We start from the raw sequence: 20228 nt of genomic DNA on the forward strand, positions 1-20228 counted from the left end.
GTGACTGAGAGGTTCTGTCACTTTACCAGGATGGTATAACTAGCAAAAGAAGGTGCCAAGATCTGACACCTCTCCATCTGAAGGATGCCCCTACCATAGAGCCCTCTGCACACAGTAATGGACATGCCCACCATGGCCAGGCTGAAGCACCTGCTAAGAAGTTTCTCATTCCAAACCCCATGTGCTTTCAATATAGCCTATTTCTCTACAAAGCTCACTTTTATTTTCAAATTCACTCTAGTGTCAATTTGAAAATGAAATATCTCACTTTTTTTGATTGACTGACTTTTAACTGAGGTAACATTGGGACATCCCCATGAGGTATTATCACCCTACCCCTAAGCTATCCCTAGTGCACCCATTCACTGAGGCATCTGATAAAACCACAAAAATTAAAATTACACAGATTTCTCCTTGGAAATCCTTATTTTACTATACCTGGCATGTCGCTATCAACTTCCCTCAATCAAATGCCCACAGTTATGCTAAGGGAAGTAGCCCTATGGAGAAAGACAAACACCTGAGTTACATGTACAATGGAGGTCCTATACCTCTAATACACAGGATGTAAGCTCACATTACTGCAAATAAAAATGTAATTTTTATAATATCCATCACCCCAGCAAAAATAACTTTGACCATAGACACAGTTCCATTCAAAGTGTCTCTTAAAATGGAAAGGAGGGAAAGCAGTGGCATACAGAATGCTGGTGACAACTTAAAGCAAGTTATTTATCTAAAAGCACCTACTAATAAAGACAGAGTGCCGTTTTGGAGATGAGACAGATTAATTAAACAGATTGCACAAACAAAAATAATGAAATGTAATTCAAGTCCTATAAGCTAGATAGATGATAGAAATTATGATTTAAAGAAATTCACTAACTTATGAGGTCCATGTGATCTGGCCTAGTAGACAATCCCTCTCTCCTGCTCGCTGACTGGCTTCCAGCCACAATGACACCCTTGTTGTCCCCCAACTATATCAAAAATGGCCACCACCTTATAGCCTTCACATTTGTCCTTCCTTTTGTCAGGAACACAGTTTCTCCTTCATGGAGCTCACATACCAACCAGGGGTTGGTGCGGATACCATCTCCTCAGGTGAGACTTTCCTCACCACTCCATCAGCAAGACCAGCCTGTTCCAACTGGTGTCTCTCACTGAACTGGTTTTATCTTTATCAGAGCTCTGAGTCCTAACAAAACTATGTTTCTTTATTTAAATATCGGTCTCTGCCCTCCACCAGGAGATAGGGTCCATAATGTTCTCCATCTTTTCACAAAGGAATCACTGGAGCTGGCATACAGGAAGTGGTAGACAAATGTTTGAGAAAGGAAGAAAGGCAATAAATAAGGGGGTACAGATGTGGATGGGAGGAAAGCACAGGAAGATGTCTACATTCTTTAGCATTCCCCAGGTAGGATCCAGTCAACTTATATCTGACAACTTCTAAGGACAATATTAAAACAATATCAAAGCAAGTCCATTCCAAATCTTCCCTGACCTCGATGTGGGTGAGAGATTCAGAGCTACAAAAACCCCCAGGTAAGTAAAGTGTGCCTGTAATCAATTAGAAACACAGAAGCTAATGACGAGTACTCATTACATGTCATTACTGACCACAAAAAGATATTTATAGGGCCTCCCTGGTGTTCTAGGGATTAGTCTCAGTGCTATCATGCCAAAGCATGAGTTTGATCCCCAGCCAGGGAGCTGACCCACTTGCACAGCAGACCTTCCTGTCCCCTCAGCAGATAGTAAATCCACCTGTTCTGCTCCCCACTCTGTCTCTGGTGAATCCTCTCAGTCCCCCCACACCTCTGGCCTATACTCCAGGTACTTGTATGCATAAGTAAATCTTTTTTAAAAAGGATATTTACAGAAGGAACATACCATTGTTTTTTAAATAAATCAAAAGAACTTAGAAAGTAGAAAAATAGTAGTTAGAAACAAGCAACCATTTGGAAACTAGAATTTCAGATTCAGCTTCTTGATGTGAGTGTCCAGGAATATAGTTGATCTCTATTTTAAGAAGTAGAGCTGTCAGTGAAGTGATCCAGAATAGTAATTTAATAATAGCACTTTGGTGAGCGGAACTATAAAATCACAAATTTCTCTGAAGAATACCAAGGCTTAATTTGTATGAGACACCTTAAAAGGACTAATTCTAATTTGGAAAGACATACAGTAACTCCTTCCAAAACTGAAGAAAGTTCTAAGTGAAGAAGTTAATGCATTTCAGCCTAGCCCAGACTACTCCAACTGAGTGAAGAAAAAAATCCTTTAAACGTACACCAGAGATAAAGAACTGTAGGTGCTAACATCTGAGGAAACTGTAAACCAATGCTAACTCTATTTAAAAAACAAACATCCCACAACATTCAGTAGCAGTGAAACTGAGGGTGCTGAATTAAAGGTAGGGCCAGGAGAAGACCTGTGAGTCCCTCTCCTCCTGTGAGGTGCAGAGGACACACTGGCTCCTCAGTGTCATCCAAGGCTCAGCAGTATCCTCTCATGCAGTGAAGGTCACCAGGCCAAGAGGGTGATAAGGTATAGACCAGCTGCTCTCTCTTCTAGGGAAATGAAAGAGCAGAATGAAAGGTGGAGTAATTTAAAATATTCAGATACCACTGAATATTAACTCATTCCTCTGAGATTAAGCTTAATGAATTTTAATTCTTTTTTCTGGATCCATTTTTGTACTGAACCTGGCAGCACTAGCTAAAATCAGTCAATACAGGAGCACCAAATGGTCCTCATAGGAGCGAAATTGGCTAACTTTCACATTTGAGTCAATGCAGTAACTCTAAAGATCATGAGACTCCCACCCTTCTGTGGATATGTTAGTAGTTAAGGCAGTGATTTTCAAAGTGCAGCTCCCACACACTAGCGAATCAGAATTACCAGGAAGCTTGTTAGATGTGAACATTTTCAGGCACCACCCCAGATCCACAGGATCCAAACCTGCGAAGGGAGAACCAATCAACATGCGTCTTCACAAGCCCACAGGGGATTCTGATGCAGCATAAAGGTGGAGAATCTGAGTGGTATCAATACTAGCCACTGTCCTCAACAAACCCCACATCTGCAGTGACTTTTCTCACATCACAGCCCAGTGTGTTTGTGGCCAGCTTTCACAGCACATGATGACTCAGATGCAAGGCTTCTTCCATCTTGAGTCTTCTCTTTCCACCACGACCTCAGAGTTCTCTGCATTAATCTGATGGCTAGGGAAAAAAAGGGAAGAGAAGGCCCTCCCTGGTGGCGCAGCAGGTTAAAGCACTGCACTGAGAAACTAAAACCACTTCCTCATGAGTTCGATCCCCACCTGCCCTGGAGGTGGTCACATGGCATGGCAGACCTCTCCTGGCCCGCCCGCTGCTCCCCTCAGCAGTGTACTTCGTAGATCTGCCTGTTCTGCTCCCCACTCTGTCTCTGGTGAAGCCTCTCACTGCCCCTGAGCCTCTGGCCTATACCCCAGGTCTGTATGTACAAATAAAATAAATCTTTAACCCCCCCCAAAAAAAAAAAAGGGAAGAGAAGCCCAATTCTCATCTCAAAATCTCTGGCTCAAGAGAAGCAGTGACACTCACATTCCATCGGTGAGAAATAGTTAATGGGTGACATCTAAATATCATGGGTACGAGAAATACTTTCCCTGGCTGGGTACATGGCCCCTCACCACAGTGACCTGCCCAGAAAGGAGCAGCTCAGATATCTGCCATGACATGTGACCTGGCTTCCAGGCCATGGGACAGCCAGGACCAGAGTAGATGGTAACTCTTGGAGCATGGTCTCTGAAAGCAGAAACTTATAAAATGTAGCTATCATACAGCCTGTTGGAAACCAGTGTGACTGCAACCAAAAAAGATCCAATTAGAGGCCCTCCCTGGTGGCGCAGCGGGTTAAAGCACAGCACTGAGAAGCTAAAGCCACTTCCGCATGAGTTCGATTCCCGCCTGCCCCGGAGGAGACCACATGGCGTGGCAGACCTCTCCTGACCTCCTGACCCACCCGCTGTTCCCCTCAGCAGTGTAGTTCGTCGATATGCCTGTTCTGCTCCCCACTCTGTCTCTGGCGAAGCCTCTCCCCGCCCCTGAGCCTCTGGCCTGTACCCCATTTCTGTATGCACAAATAAATAAATCTTTAAAAAAACAAACAAACAAACAAACAAAAGATCCGAATAGAAAGAAATAAAGCTAGAATTATTTGAGGTAAACGAGTATGTTTGTTTGTTAGGGCTACCAAAACAAAATGCCACAAAACTGGGTGATTTAAAGATCTGAAGGCTGGAAGTCCAAAATCAAGATACCATCAGGTTGGTTTCTGATGAGACTTCTGTTCTTGCCTTGCCAACAGTGCCTCCACAGTGTGGCCATACGGAGCCCTCTGTGTGTGGCCCCCACTCCTACCAGTTCTTCCCCTTACAGTGAGAACACCAGCCCTATTAGGCAAATGTGTCCCCATGACCTCCCTGAGTTTTTATTACCTTATCTCCAAATAGTCACATTAAGAGTTGGACTCCAGGGGCTTCCCTGATTGTGCAAGGGCTTAAGTCTCAGACCTATGAATCTATCTGCAGCCACTGCAGCACAAATTCCATCCCCGGCCAGGGAGGTGACCCACATGGCGCAGCAGACCTTTCCTGTCACCCACTACTCCCCTCAGTAGTGTATTTCAGCAGATCTGCCTGTTCTGCTCCCTACTCTGCCTCTGGTGAATCCTCTCACACCCTGTACCTCTGGGCTACACTCCAGTTCTTGTGTGCATAAATAAATATTTTTAAAAGAGTTGGACTCCAACATAGGAATTGAGAGTGGTGGGACACAGCGCAGCCCCCCACAGAAGTGAGATTTATGAGTGGAATTGCCATATACAAACATGTGCAAATATGTTCTCTGGCTCCAAAATTGTTAGGTTTATTTTTAATTACACTTAAAAACATTTTCAAAATGAGTTTGTCTTTTTACAGGAGTCCCATTGCTATCTTCTCTCATTGTGCTGATGAAGATTCAGGGTACAAAGTGTCAGGGACTGCACAGAGAGGCTGACATGAGTTGGGGAGAGGCAAAAATGTCAAAATCCACCCACACACTTTGAAAATACAAGGGTTTGCTGGTTCCCCTCGAGCTACATAGTTTTCCTGCAAATAGAATGTCACTTATAATTCCATCTGAAAATGTTACCTGTTAGGAAAATATGCTAACCTATAAATATTTGTAATCCAACTTCCCTCCTCTTTGGTGGGGAAGGAGATCCTTGCCTTATATAAATGTCAGACTTCCATTGTGTTGCAGGAAGTTAGAGATGCAAAGAATAAATAGGGGATCAGAGAAGCTAACTGTCCTACTTAAGGGAAGCTACTATCAGGATGGTGGGGTAGGAGCCCGACAATGGGAACTGCTGGCTGGAGATGTAATAAGTAGAAAGGACAGCAAAAGAGGGAAAAAGGAACCCAATGAAAGTTCAGAGTTGTGATAATAGTTATTGAAAATAGACTTTGGGGGAGATTTTAAGATGGCTTATTCAGAAATATCACTATGTGAAAATTAGCACTCTGTCTTCTGAAAATAATCTGTCCAGTAAATATTTGCATTGTGCCTTAGGAGTGTGAGCTGACTTGTTTTATTAAACGTTAACAGAGAGCTACTTCTGTAGATCAAAAATGTTTGATGATCAGCAACTTTATATGGTCAAAGCCAATATTTTTAGCTTGTGTTGATTTGTACAACTCAGTTGATGGCAAGAGAAAGGGGTCCCAGAATCTAAAGATCTAGAATCACAGGCTGGAACATATGGCCTAGGTAAAGACTTAGAGGTCTCCTAGTTACCCTCCAGCCAAAATCCAAATCCCCTAATATTCTAGCAATGTAAAAAGAACAATATGAAAAGAAAAGTCCTATCTACCTTTGTTTCCCCTTGTAGAAGGGGCATGGAGAGAAAGGCTTACCTACAATACCGCTCACACGGAATAATGCAAAGAGAAAGGGCATGTTCACATGCTGCTTCCTAACAGTTAGGGTGTGCAGTGGCATGCTGGAACCTGATGCAGCGGATAAAAGGAGTTGGCCTCTGTTTAAGGTGTAAATAATGAAGACAAAACTAAGATAAAACTCATCTCCAGCTCAGGCAAACAAATGTCCCCATACAATGAACATAAGGATAGCAAACTTAGCTCTTCACTTAATCATCCATTCATTATTCCATTCAATGAGCATGTTCTGCGTGACTATTGGATGATATATACCTTATTAAATGATAACATCTATATTTCATGTCACCCCAATGAAAAAATATCCCACATTTATTGAATGTCTTACAGCAATGAATCATTCACTATGAGTTGGGATTTGAAATGATTGCTGCTAGGAACTTCATTTTCTTAACTAACACTTCAACTTTTTTCCAGCTCAAGTCTCTGAGATGCCTAATGCATTAACAGCTTGCTCTGTGCTCCAACTTTATGGGGTGGCTGGAGGAACCACTGGAACTGGTCTGAGCTGCTGCCAGAAGCACTCACTAAGCAGAAACTACCATTATCCCCTCCTAAGACAGTGATGATTTAAAACTCCAGAATGCTGCCTCGTTAATGCAGAACCACAGGTGTAAACAAATCCCAATTCCTATTCATTGTCCTTCCCTAGTTTCCTAGACTAAAGCTAGGGCTGGGAATAAGACTAAATCATGAATTTAAATAATAGGTCAGAGAATATTATCTAATTCAAGTCTTTAAGTGGAAGAGAGGGCCAAAAGCTTCAGGAGAGGCAAGTAGGATAAATAGCAAAAATTGCACAGGGATGAATTATTTAATTTTTTCTCCATTTACTATTGTTCTCCCTGAGGGAATTTCAAAACCTTTGATTAATGTATCTGCAGATCCTTCTGAATATCTGGTGTGCACACCAAAAATAAATGGAGACTCATAACAAGGAGTTGGAAAGAAAAGATTGTTGTTACAGATAATTTTTTCGTAACAGTTTACTTCCGTGATTTCATAATAGCAATAACGCTACCATCATTTATTGTTTCGTAGTGCTAATTTTCATGCTTTCACAGATGCTTAACTAAGGAAGTTATGTAACTGTCTTCAAATTTTCCTGTACTACTGCCTCCAGAAGACTTTTTCCACTAGAATAAAAATATCCCAAGCACACTCTAGAATCAGTCTGTTGGAGGTCCAAGTGGTCTTTGCCTCCATTGGGCAAAATTATTGCAACCGGTTTTACGCTGCTTAATGCTGCTAGAATTCCTATATCTAATCAGTGACCCTGCACATTGCATGAAGCCACCATTACCTTTGCCAGGATGGATGCTTCCTGGTGCTGATTTCTTTGTACCCTAATTTCCAATTCAAAGTTCAATACATACACACAGATCTACCACGAGCATCCTAGCTGCCATGAGCACAGATCTTCCTTGACTTACATTGGGGTATGTCCTGATAATTGTATCAGAATGTGAAGATATTAAAAGTCAAAAAAAAGTCTCCTACCATGCATCATAGCTTACTCTAAGCTGTACTAAATGTGATGAGGTGGGAAAACACATTATCCAGAAAAACAATGACAACACAGTACACTATATAGTGAAGTCATTTACCCTCACGATTGCATGGCTGACTAGAGAGCTGTGGTTCACTGCCACTGCCTAAGAATATTGTGCCATGTAGTAATAGCCAGAAAAAGTTCAAAATTAAAAATTTAAAGTAAATTATCTGCTAAATATATAATTCTTTTGCACTCTAAAGTCAAAAATCTTAAGTCAAAACATTGTAAGTGAGAGACCTTGTAGTAGAAAACTAGATTTTGAATATCACTGAGTCTGCAGATGTAGGGAGTTTTTTAAAGGAGAAAAGAGTAATCAAATATGCTGGGAAACCAAGAAAAATGCTCTCTAGAGTGGCCAGGGAAATGCTATATGAGAGTGCCAATTGTGCTGGTCACTGATCCATGGCAAATTCTGGTAGAAGAGTCTTCCAAGCCAAGTCCATTATCTCCACTTAACCATCTTGGGATGCCTATTAGATGATTTTTTGTATGAATTTTCCTATTTCATAATTTCTCATTTTCATAGTCATTAACTCTTTGTTTTACATTGCTAAAATAAGAAATATATACCCCAGTTTTTGTCAGAAATAGGAGGGTCGGGCCCTCCCTGGTGGCACAGCACTAAGAAGCTTTTGCAGCCTCTACAGCACAAGTTCAATCCCCAGCCAGGGAGGTGACCCACATGGCGTGCCAGACCTCTCCTGACTTGCTCACTGCTCCCCTCAGCAGTGTATTTCAGTCAGTCCTCCTGTTCTGCTCCCCACTCTGTCTCTGGTGAATTCTCTTATTGCCCCTGCATCTCTGGCCTGTACCCTGGTTCTGTATGGATAAAGAAAAAAAAATTAAGTGGGGGATTCGTATTTATAAATGTTTACCAAAGATATGTGAGAAAACAGACGTGATACTTCTGTGTTTGGGTCTTAAGGAACTACATAACAGATGTGTCTGCATCCCAACTTCATTCATAGAGAAGGAAAAAAAGGTATTACAGACTAGTACAACAATGAGGTAGAGAAATGTGGATCTGGACCATGTAGACCAAAGATGTGTAAAACCTGATTCACTACAATTTTAGACCTGGTTGTTATATCAACATAACTTCTACTCTAAATAAGTTTTGATTATTTAGTTTATTTGTTAAAATCCATGTTTGTCTAAGTCTCTTTTCTACTGAATAAGTAGATCTTGAAATAGCTTATGTCACTAGTGAAGTAGATCAAATGGTTAAAGAACTAGCATTAATCCTTCTAAAACTCGCCAAATATATAAGGTAATATAAGGTAATATTTCAAAGTCATTACAGAAAGTGAGCATGACCCTGATGCCAGAACCTGACAAGGATGCCTCAAGAAGACATGGATGTCAATAACCTTTATGAAATAGGACAAAAAGATTGCCAGCATAATACCTGCAAACAAACCAAGTTTAACCATACATGAAAGGATCATATATCTTGATCAGGTAGAACTCATTCCAGGGATGAAAGGATAATTCAGCAACCACAAAATCAATGTGATATACAGATTAACAAAATGAAGGACAAAAAGTGGTAATCTCAATAAAAGAAAAAACATTTGACAAAAATCAAAATCCATAGCATTCTCAACAAAGGGGATAGAAAGGAGATGTACCTCAACATAATAAAGACAATATATTTACTAGAAGTCCAATTATAGTAATAAGGTAATAAAAAGCATCCAAATTGGAAATGGAATGGTAAAACATCCATTATTGGTAAATGGCATGATTTTATGTAGAAAAAAACCAATATACTCAACCAAAAAAAATTGATACAGTAAAAATTTTGTAGAATACAAAATCATAAAAATGTTCCATTTCTATATGCTAATAACAAACTAGCATGAAGAGAAATTAAAAATCATGTCATAATTGCAGCAAAAAAAAAAATAAATATCTATGAGTAGGCTTAACCATGGAAGTGAATGACCTTTTATACTGGAAGTTATAAGACACTGATAAAACAATAGATGAAAAGATAATCTGTGCTCATGGACTGGGAAAAATATCATTGTTAAAATGTTCATACTACCTATAGCAATATAAAAACTAAATGCAATCCCTATCAAACTCCAAGTGGCATTTTTTTTCACAAAATTACCAGCAAAAAAATCTAAAATTAGTATGGAACTAAGAAAGAATCCAAACAGCCAACACAAACTTGAGAAAGAACAGAGCTGGGGGCAACAAACTCCCAGATTTCAAAGTATATCACAAAGCTACAATAATCAAAGTTGCATGATATCAGTACAAAAGGAAACATTAGACCAATGGACCAAAATGGAGAGACCAGGAATAAATTCACACATAGCTAATTTCTGACAAAGGACTCACAAATGTAAAAAAGGATGAACTTTTACCATTATCTTGCACCATACACACGCAAATGATGACTTCAAGGTAAGACCTGAAACTGAAAAGCGCTTAAAAGGAAACATAGTAAGCTATTTGGATTTGGATATTAGCAGCAATTTTTAGGATATGACAGAAAAGGCAAAGGCAACAACAATAAAATAAACAAGTGCCTATAAATCAAATTTAAAATATTCTATACAGTCAAGGAAACCATAAACAAAAGAAAAATGCAACCTATTGAATGAGAGAAAATACTAGCAAATCATTTATCAGGTAATGCTAATAACCAAGCTATATAAAGAAATGACACAACTCAATAGCAAAAAAAAAAAAAAAATCAATTAAAAAATGGGATAGGATCTAAACAGATGTTTTTGTTTTTGTTTTTGTTTTTTTCCAAAGACATAGTCAGCAGGTACATGAAAAGTTGCTCGACATCATTAGGCATCAGGGAAATGGACAATAAGACATTGCCTCAGACCTGTTAGGATGACAAGAAAGACAAAGGAAGGAAGACAAGGAGAGAGGGGAGAAAGGAGGGAAGGAAATGACAAGTGTTGGGGAGGATATGAGTAAAAGAAAACTCTAGTACAATGAACTCTTTTTGAATTAGTTTTCAATTTTGTGGAGACTCAAATCCATAGTGGAATTGTTGGATCATATAGTACTTTTAAATATTTGAGTACTCTATTTACTTTATTCCACAGCAAATATACCAATGTACATTCCCTACAATGTACAAAATAATAGTATTCTGAATCATGCCAATAAAAATGGGATTTAGTTAAGGGCAATTTCATGACAGAATAGAGAGAACCTATAGAATGTGGCACTGAATAGAGGAAGTGATGAAATCTGTGAAAAAAGACATGTTTCCCATAGAAATACAGGATAGAAATTCTTATTTCAAAAGTGAGAAGTAGGAAAGAAGAAAGGAAATACGGGTCCCAAATAAGTCATCAGGGCAAACTACAGTAGACCTAACACCTCTAAAATAAGCCTCTTTGGTTTAATGCTCTACCGCTCATACCCATGGAGGCTCCCTGTCCCTGAGGCTGTGCTAGGCAGCAGCTGTGTCCCTATGGCTCTTTCTGGGTGCACCTGTCACCTCCACTTTAGTTAGCCCTGCCTCCATAGCTTTGGACAGAGTTATTCTGACCTTATGAAAGCAAGATGAGAATCCCTATTTTTGAAATGAAGGAGTTTCCCATGATCTCTGAATCATCTTTAGGGTCATTCTTGTCTTGTCTTGAAGAATATCAATTATTTGCAGTTGAAATGTGCTATAGTCCTGCCCATAAGATCCAAGAAGTCCAAAAGTATTTTTTTATCCATCCCTATCTCTTTCTCTTCAATTTGAATGACAGTTTTCCTCCTGGGGCGGTAGATTAAGCCTGTAGTTTACATCTATCCAACATGCACTCATGGATTCTTGGCCAAATGGCTAGTATTCTCTTTCAAACTTACCTTCTTGCTTTATATTATGGATAGGATGTAAATTTTCCAAATCTAAGTTCTAATTTCTTAATAATTCATCCTTCAAGTCATTCCTCTTCTACATTTTACTACAATCCAGAAGAACCAAACCCTGCTCCTCCAAGATAGGCTTAGAAATAACCTCAGCTAACTATCCAATTTCATTGCTTGTAAGTTTTATCTTCTGTAAAACACTAGACACAAATATAAAGCAAAGTGATTTGTCAATTTCTAACAAAGATCGCCTTTCCTCCAGTTTTCACTAGTGTGCTCCTAATTTCTATCTGAGACATCATCAGGATATTTTTATGTTTAAGAGAATTTCTACTTTAGTATGTACATGCTTAATATCATATTATTTTTACTGAGGTATCTCTGGTTGACAACACTGTGTGGTTTAAGGTGTGCTCAGAGTGGTGTTTACCAACTGTATTTAAACAACTTTCTGTTCAGGACCACTTGAGTATGCTATAAAGCTCTCTCCTCTTTCTGTTACTTTCAGTAACATGTAAAGAGCTGTTCATGGTATCATTGGCCCTTTTTAGCATGTACCTCAAAATGCTTGCAGCTTTTAACCACTACCTGTTTCCAAAACTACTTCCACATTTGTTCAGTATTTGTTACAGAAGTATCATCACTTCTTGGCATCAAGTTGTTAGTGCAAGCTGATATAACAAAATACTACACAGAAAATATTATAAGCTGGTTGCTTGTGAACAGAAAATTCTTTCTCACAGTTGCAGGGGTCAGTAGTCTGAGATTAGGATACCAAGCACAGTTGGGTTCTTCCTGGATTGCCAAGTTCCCCTGATCCTCACACAAGCACATGAGCCCTGTCGGCACTGATTCCATCTATGAGAGCACTGCTCCCACGACTTCATCTAGCCCTAATTATCTGCTAAATATAATCACCTGCTAATACCATCCCAGTGGTGGTTAAGGTTTATCATATGAATTTGGGAGTACATGAGCATAAAGTCCATACAAACACCTATTAGACAGGACAGTTTAACACTAAACAAATGTACAAATTGAATTCACCACATCAACAGGTTAAAGGAAAATTTATGACCTTTTAATAAAAAGTGTCAGTTCAATTCAATTCTATACATGCTTTGGGGAAAATCAACTATCAGGAAACGAAGAACTTTAAGGTATATGTCTAGTCACCAAATGTGTAACCAAAAAATGCTTACACTGCATAGAGAACTAGTCCCATGAAGAGTATGGAAAAGATAAAGGTGTGTTTTGCATTTTACTAGTGATCTTAGCCAATAAAACAATGCAAAGTGGCACAGTCACTGTAGAAGGCATTTTGGCAGTTTCTTACAAAGCTAAACATAGTCTTAACATATGATCCAGCAATCACACTCCTACATATTTACCCAACTGATTTGAAAACTTATGTCCTGCACACAAATGTTTATAGAAGCTTTAGTCATAATCACTAAAAACTGAAACCACCAAGATGTCCTTCAACAGGTGAATGGATGAGCATTGGCATGACCATACAATGGAATATTTTCAAAGAATAAGCTTTGAAGTGACCGAAATATACAGATATTCATCATGCATGTAGTTAAGTGGAAGAAGCCAATTGTATAATATATTATTATAATTATAAGATATCATGAAAAAGGTGAAACAAAAGAGGGTAGAAAGATCAATGGTTTGGGGAGAAATGGATTAACTAAAACAACACGGGGAATATTTTAGGGTGATGAATACAGTAGCTGATACATAACAGTATGTTAGATAAATCACAAAAGAATGAAACTTAATACATACAGATATTTTAAAATAATTTAGGAGGCCCTCCCTGGTGGCACAGTAGGTTAGAGTGCAGCACTGGGAGGCTGAAGACACTTCAGCATGAGCTCTATGCCAGCCCCAGAGGTGACCCACAAAGTGCGACAGACCTCTCCTGACCTATCTGCTGCTCCCCTTACCAGTGTACTTCGTCAGTCAGCCTGTTCTACTTCCTACTCTGTCTCTAGTGAATCTTCTCACTGCCTCTGCACCTCTGGCCTGTACCTCAGTTCTGTATGCATAAATAAATCTTAAAAAATAATAATAATTTAGGTTCCTTCCTGGTGGCACAGCAGGTTAAAGCACAGCACTAAAAAGCTAAAGCATGAGTTCAAACCACGCCCTGAGGTGATCCATATGGAACGGTAGACCTCTCCTGACCTGCCCGCTGCTCCCCTCAGCAGTGTACTTCATTATTGGCCTGTTCTGCTCCCTACTCTGTCTCTGGTGAATCCTCTCACCCCCCTGCACTTCTAGCTTGTAGCCTAATTCTGTATACATAAATAAATTTTAATAAGTAAATAAAAATAATTTAGGAGATAAGCAATCCAAGTATAGAACGAGACTGTGACAAAATAATCTAACTGTATTACAAATATATGGAATGGGAATGAGGTTAAAAGGTTTTGACCTAAGTAACTTTGGGAAATATATGGAATCTACCATGCTAAAATCAAAAGTACCTATCCATTTGCACTGGATTCTAGTTAATAGTTATTTCCTATAGAGGAACAAATTAATAATTGATTAGAAATGGTGTGATCAGTATGGACTCATGTTCCATTTAATATATCAACAGATACAGATTCAATATAAAAAAATCTATCTTTGTGTGTGTATATTCACACACAGTATGGTCAGTATGTACACCTTTATCTTTTTGTTCTTTCAGTGGACAGCATCTAGAAGCAATGACTTTAGGCAGCAATGAGCACTAGTGCCTAAATCTTGGTTTCTAAAATTCTTCTTCAATAAAAGGAACCAAGATCCCTTGGAGAAATGCTAGTTCTAGAACCAAGGCACCTAAGTTTTTAAGATGGATATGGAGTGTATTATTGTGCCAAGAGTGGTAAAAATAAATAGAAGTGCATCAAAAGGATATAGGAGCCATCTGGAATGCTCTCTGGGGTTAAACTTGAAAAAATCTGACCAATAAAATGAATTGATTTGTGTTGGTTTATGAGCCAAAGTATAAAATAAGTATCCACAAGTCCACAGTGATGACTTGATTTTTTATATCAGTAGGGGAGAAGAGACTCCTCTAAAGAATTTCAAGTAACATGTGTAGATACTCTACCCTGATGAAGATGTATATTTTTCTTAAGAGTGTATTGCTTAGCTGCACAAAGAGACTTCCTTCCAAAGATTACAGTGTGGAAAGTGAAAAAAGGTAATTGACAGTACAATATGCTGACAAATACTACCTCAGTCAGGCGATCAAGGTCTGCATCAACAACCAGAATGAGCGTTATTACTGACAGCATGATCCAGATGTGGTATGATGTGATAAAATGGTACTTGGCACCTATGGTCTGCCTCCAAAATCCCCCAACCTCCATCATTAGATAAACATTATATGGATCTCAGTCAAGGAAAATTCTGCAAAACACTTGACAAATACTCCTTCTAACTGTCAGTCAATCAAAATAATCTAGGTCTGTGAAGTCCACAGCCTAGGGGTGCTGTGGGGATACAAAAATTAAATATATGGCATTATGCACTTAGGATACTTAGGTGATATCCTAGAGCAACTACAACAAAATCACAAGATTAGGTAAGAAAACTTAAATGACATATGACTTTTGTTAATAATACTTACATTGGTTCATTAATTGTGACAAATGTGCCATACTAAGGTATTAAAAGAGCAGAACATAAGTGTGAGCTATATAAGCACTCTGTGCTACACTTGCATTTTTTTCTGTAAATCTAAAGTTATCTAAACTTTTTAAAGCCATAAGTAAAAATAATAATAATAGTAATGAATAGATATAACATTCTTAATATAGCTTGATTCTGGATATATCCTGAAGATGTACCAATACCACTTCCTTATGGACACAAAGGAACCCAGAAGGCAAGCAGGCAAGAGGGAGGGAAGGAAAACGGGAGAGACACAAAGGAGGGGAAAGAACCAGATAATGGAACAAGAGAAAGAGCACTAAGATCTGTATGCAGAGCATTAAAGTTGTCATATCATAAAGCTGGACAATAAGTCACTGCCTGGCACCCTCCCTGGTGTCACAATAGGTTACAACACAGCACTATGAAGCAGCCACTGCAGCACAAGTTCGATTCCCAGCCAGGGAGCTGACCCACATAGTGCATCAGACCCTACCTGACTCGCCCCTGTTCCCCTCAGCAGTTTATTTCAGTCAATCTGCCTGGTCAACCCCCCCCCACACACACACACACACACACACTGTCTCTGGTGAATCCTTTCACCCCCTGAGCCTCTGTCCTGTACCCCAGTTCTTGTATGCACAAATAAACCTTTAAAAAAAAATGTCACTTCCTACAGCACGTTGAGGTCCCAACAATGTGAATTAAGGGTATGAAATCCCAGATCCTTGGTAGGGACGGATTTATGATTAAAAACAATTTCATATTTATGTATAAAGTTTATGACTAATTCAAATGTTTACTATAACCATGTAGTCAGTTCAGTTGTTTGAAGCCTACATTATCTATCCTGCTTTTTTGGTGATGTAATACCCTTAACTGAAAACTATACAAATAGAAATAATTCTACTAGTCACTGAACTGGAACTTAACCAAAAGTAAATCCTAACCCAACTTATGAGGCAAAGTAGCAGATTTCCATGATTGCTATACTGGCAAAATGCATATTAAACACAACTTTCTAAATAAAGCTTCACAACATTATTTTCTCTCTCTGGACCACACATAGGAATAACTGCTGCAGAAGTCTGAAATCACATCTCCCCACAGCACCCTGGTTTCTCTGTTGCCATGACAACTCCAGAGAGAATGAAATGAGGTTTCAAGATATGATCAAATTCATTGATTTTTTTTTAAAAAATCAGGTTATGTATTTCATGAATAGCAAATGCTGAATATACTCAGTTAAAATTAAATTAGAGTATATTGCTTGGATTATCTTATTATACATATTCAAAGTAAGGAACTTTACAATCTAGAATTCAAAAGGACAGTATCCCTAGAGTAGCTGAAATTAATCTAGTATCTTCTCCATTATGTTTTTACAATGAACATTGAATCGTCTAAATGGAAAAGATGAAGGGACTCTGCTGTCTGCAAAGACAATGAGTTGTCACTTTCTATCACCAGATGCATTCTGGAAAACAGGTGTTCAATAACCAGCTATCACAGTTCAGTGTTTTGATGAATTATTTACATGCAGATTGCAAAGGCTGATAAACAGTACTGGAATATTTAGCAAAAAAAAAAAAAGAAAGAAAAAAAAAATACACAGTGCAAATTAGAACAAATCACAAATAAATAATCTTGGGAAAAATCAACTAGCACATAACAATTAAGCACATCTAGGCATAAACATGGCTGGTTAAGACCACTTTGGTTAAACAATGGAGAAATCTTGGAAAATAACTGGACTTTTAAAAGATTTATTTCCTTTTTTAAAGGTTTATTTATTTATTTATTTATAGAAGAACTGGATTATAGGCCAGAGGTAAGTGGGAGCAGAACAGGTAGCTCCACTGAGATACACTGCTGAGGGGAGCAGCAGATGAGACAGGAGAGGTCTGCCGCACCATGTAGGTCAGCTCCCTGGCCTAGGATGAACTCAGGCCATAGCAGTGACCTCCATTTCTCCACTGTTTAACTGAAGTGGTCTTAACCAGCCATGGTTATCCTAGCAGGGAGACTTAACTCCTAGGCTAACAGCGAGAGGCCCTGAAAATTTGACGTTGTACTTAGAAATATATTTTATGTTATTGGTTAGCCTGTGCAGGTTTTAAGAGTAACTGACATTTTAACTATTTCTGTTTAAATTTATCAGTATCTGGTATTACATCTAATGGCAATAATTTAATAGCTTAGAGAAATGCTGTATACTTCCATTTTAAAGTGTGAGATTTTTTTAGGGTTCAACTAAGTTCCTCTAGAGTTAGTCTTATTTTTTTTTACTGTCTTTTTCATAGATCAGTTATTGTGGAACTAATGACAAATTAAAGGTTTTTAGTGCCCAATTTCATAGCTGAGAGTTTTATTGAAAAGTATGAAAGGAGGGCCCTCTCTGGTGGTACAGCGGGTTACAGCACAACACTAAGAAACTAAAGTCACTTCCACATGAGTTCCATGCCTGCCTGCCCCAGAGGTGACCACATGGTGTGGTAGACCTCTCCTGACCTGCCCGCTGCTCCCCTCAGCAGTGTACTTTGTCAGTTGGCCTGTTCTGCTCCCCACTCTGTCTCTGGTGAATCCTCTCACCACCCCTGCACCTCTGGCCTGTATCCCAGTTCTGTGTGCACAAAAAATAAATCTTTAAAAAAAAAGTATAAAAGGAAGCTAGTTTACAAGAAGCACTTATGAGGATTCAAGTGGGGTGGTATGTAAGAGAGCATTCCCTGGTTCTTCATAAAGTACTAATGAGGTTTTATTTATGGTTTATGTATTTATGGATCACAGTGAACCGTAAATAAACATGAGTTATTTATTCTTTCAAAACCAGATAGCACCTAAGGTTAGTTGAGATGCTTGAAAAGAAAGTTCCGTAAGTTCAAGTGGCTGAATTGATTTTCATTTTTCAGAACTGGTGTATTATTTTGCTAGGGCTCTCATAATGCAATGCCAGAGACTCAGTGGCTTAAACAGTATAAATTAATTTTCTCACAAAATCTGGACATGATATGGTTTCGATGGTGTCCTTCCTTGTTCACTGTAACTTGTGAACAAGGTCACCTGCCTATAGCTGACATGGAATTGTGTCTCTTCCCCAGCCCCAGACTCACATGCTGAAGCCCTTCGCCTCGGTAGCTATGAATATGACCGGTTGTATTTGGAGAGATGACCTTTAGAGAGATAACTTAGTTAAAATGAGGCCATCGGGGTGAGCCCTAACCCAGCTTTAACCGTATCCTTATAAAAAGAGGAAGAGACAACAGAGATTTAGCACAGAGAAAAGCCCATGTGAGAGCCCTGAAGACACAGGACGGTGATGTGGGGACACAGCGAGGCAGCTCTCTGCAAACCCAGGGGAGAGACCTCAGGAGGAACCAAATCTTCTGACACCTTGATCTTGGACTTTCAGCCTCTAAAACTGTGAGAAAATTTATTTATACTGTTTAAGCCACCAAGTCTCTGGCATGACATTATGAGAGCCCTAGCAAAATAATACACCAATTCTGAAAACTGAAAATCAATTCAACCACCTCAACTTGGGGAACTTTCTGTTGAAGCATCTCAACTAAGAACACATCACTGCTGCTTACCAACCTCTTGTCAGGTTGGAGGAATGAAAACACACACACACACACACACACACACACACACGTAGGCTATCTGTTTTAAAAGGGGAAAACAAAGGGTCAGATTAAAAACCCTAGAAACCTGATGGTAGAATTGAGGTTAACAGTGGGGAGCAGGAAGAGAAAGAACAAAACTGCTAGAGGGCACAATGGACTATGATGGAGGGCTGCAGTGCCTTCTGGTGGGGCACAGGGTGTCAGTCCAACACCCACAAGTGTTAATTCAGAAATTTCCTCCTAAACTCCTGCTCTAGTGTTTTGTTTTGTTTTTCCCCAAAGTCAATCAAAAAGATGTTCAGGATCTCCACACTAGATAAAAAACTCCCCTCTACTGTGAAGTAGCCATGGACACCAATGGTCATGCGACCTGACCAGTCCACGTGTATCCCTCTGTCAAAGGCAGCACCGGGCAGGGCCACGACAGAGATCTCCCCTTATCCATCAGGTCAAAGCGGCACTAGCCACGCACCATGCCGACAGAGGCTGACCTGGCAGCTGCTGGTAGCTGCAGCTGTTACCTTTGAGACAAGAGGAGGTGTGGGAAGTAGAGTGAAAGGAAGGAAATAATTCAGGAGGTATGACACAGGCATTAGACTTAAGTAGCCTTTTACTTGATGGTTCACTTATTAATTTTATCCTTTTAGAAATCATGCATGCTACCTATTTTAGGTTTTAGACTAAAAGGCTCACTGGCATCCATTACTATGGCAACATTTCTATCCCTGTTAGAACTTTGATTTAGGACATTCTGTGCATTACTCACAGTTCTTAACATAGGTAGGGGGCCACCAGAGCAAGAATTTTCAATCTTGCAAGCCTCTCTCATGTTAAGTTTATTTCAACAAACATCCAGAGTGCCTCTACTATATATCTGGACTACATTCTAGGGATGCAAAGTGACAACACCATGCAATGCTGAAAGCCAGAAGCTGCCAGTGCCATTTCCCTGGAGACAAACTGAGAAAGTATTATTCTCTGCAGTCACTCTAATCTTATTATTATTATTATTATTATTATTATTATTATTATTATTCTCAAAAGCCACTCTAATCTTATCCTTTCTCTAGTTCCTTAGGATACACAAGCTAAAATTTCCCGGGATAAGTCTGGTATATATATGTATATTACATATACATATACATATATACATATACATATATATATATAGAGAGAGAGAGAGAGAACAATTTAAGCACTGAATCTCATCTCAGTATTTAGGGGAAAGCTCAGTCATTACATGCTCCTACTGAACACATCATAGTTGACTTATGCAGGAATGAATACAGTAAAAGGATGCACTGGCAGACTTGGGAATCATCTCTATGCAGATCAATTCCTGGACACAAGACACCTATTTTGGTTCTTCTTAGTTCCCTGTGAGAGAGACACATGTCCAGCTTGATCTTAAATTGGGAGAGTCTGGTGGATAACTGTATCTTCTTGTAGTCAATGAGACTCTTTCAACATCTTTGGACTAATTTAACCAGGATCATTGTCCAACCCAAAGGCATAGGAAAACATGAACTATGCCTACAATAGCCAGTCTGGA

Source organism: Condylura cristata, unplaced genomic scaffold, assembly GCF_000260355.1.
Source record: "Condylura cristata isolate star-nosed mole 26May11 unplaced genomic scaffold, ConCri1.0 scaffold00013, whole genome shotgun sequence".
NCBI lineage: Eukaryota > Metazoa > Chordata > Mammalia > Eulipotyphla > Talpidae > Condylura > Condylura cristata.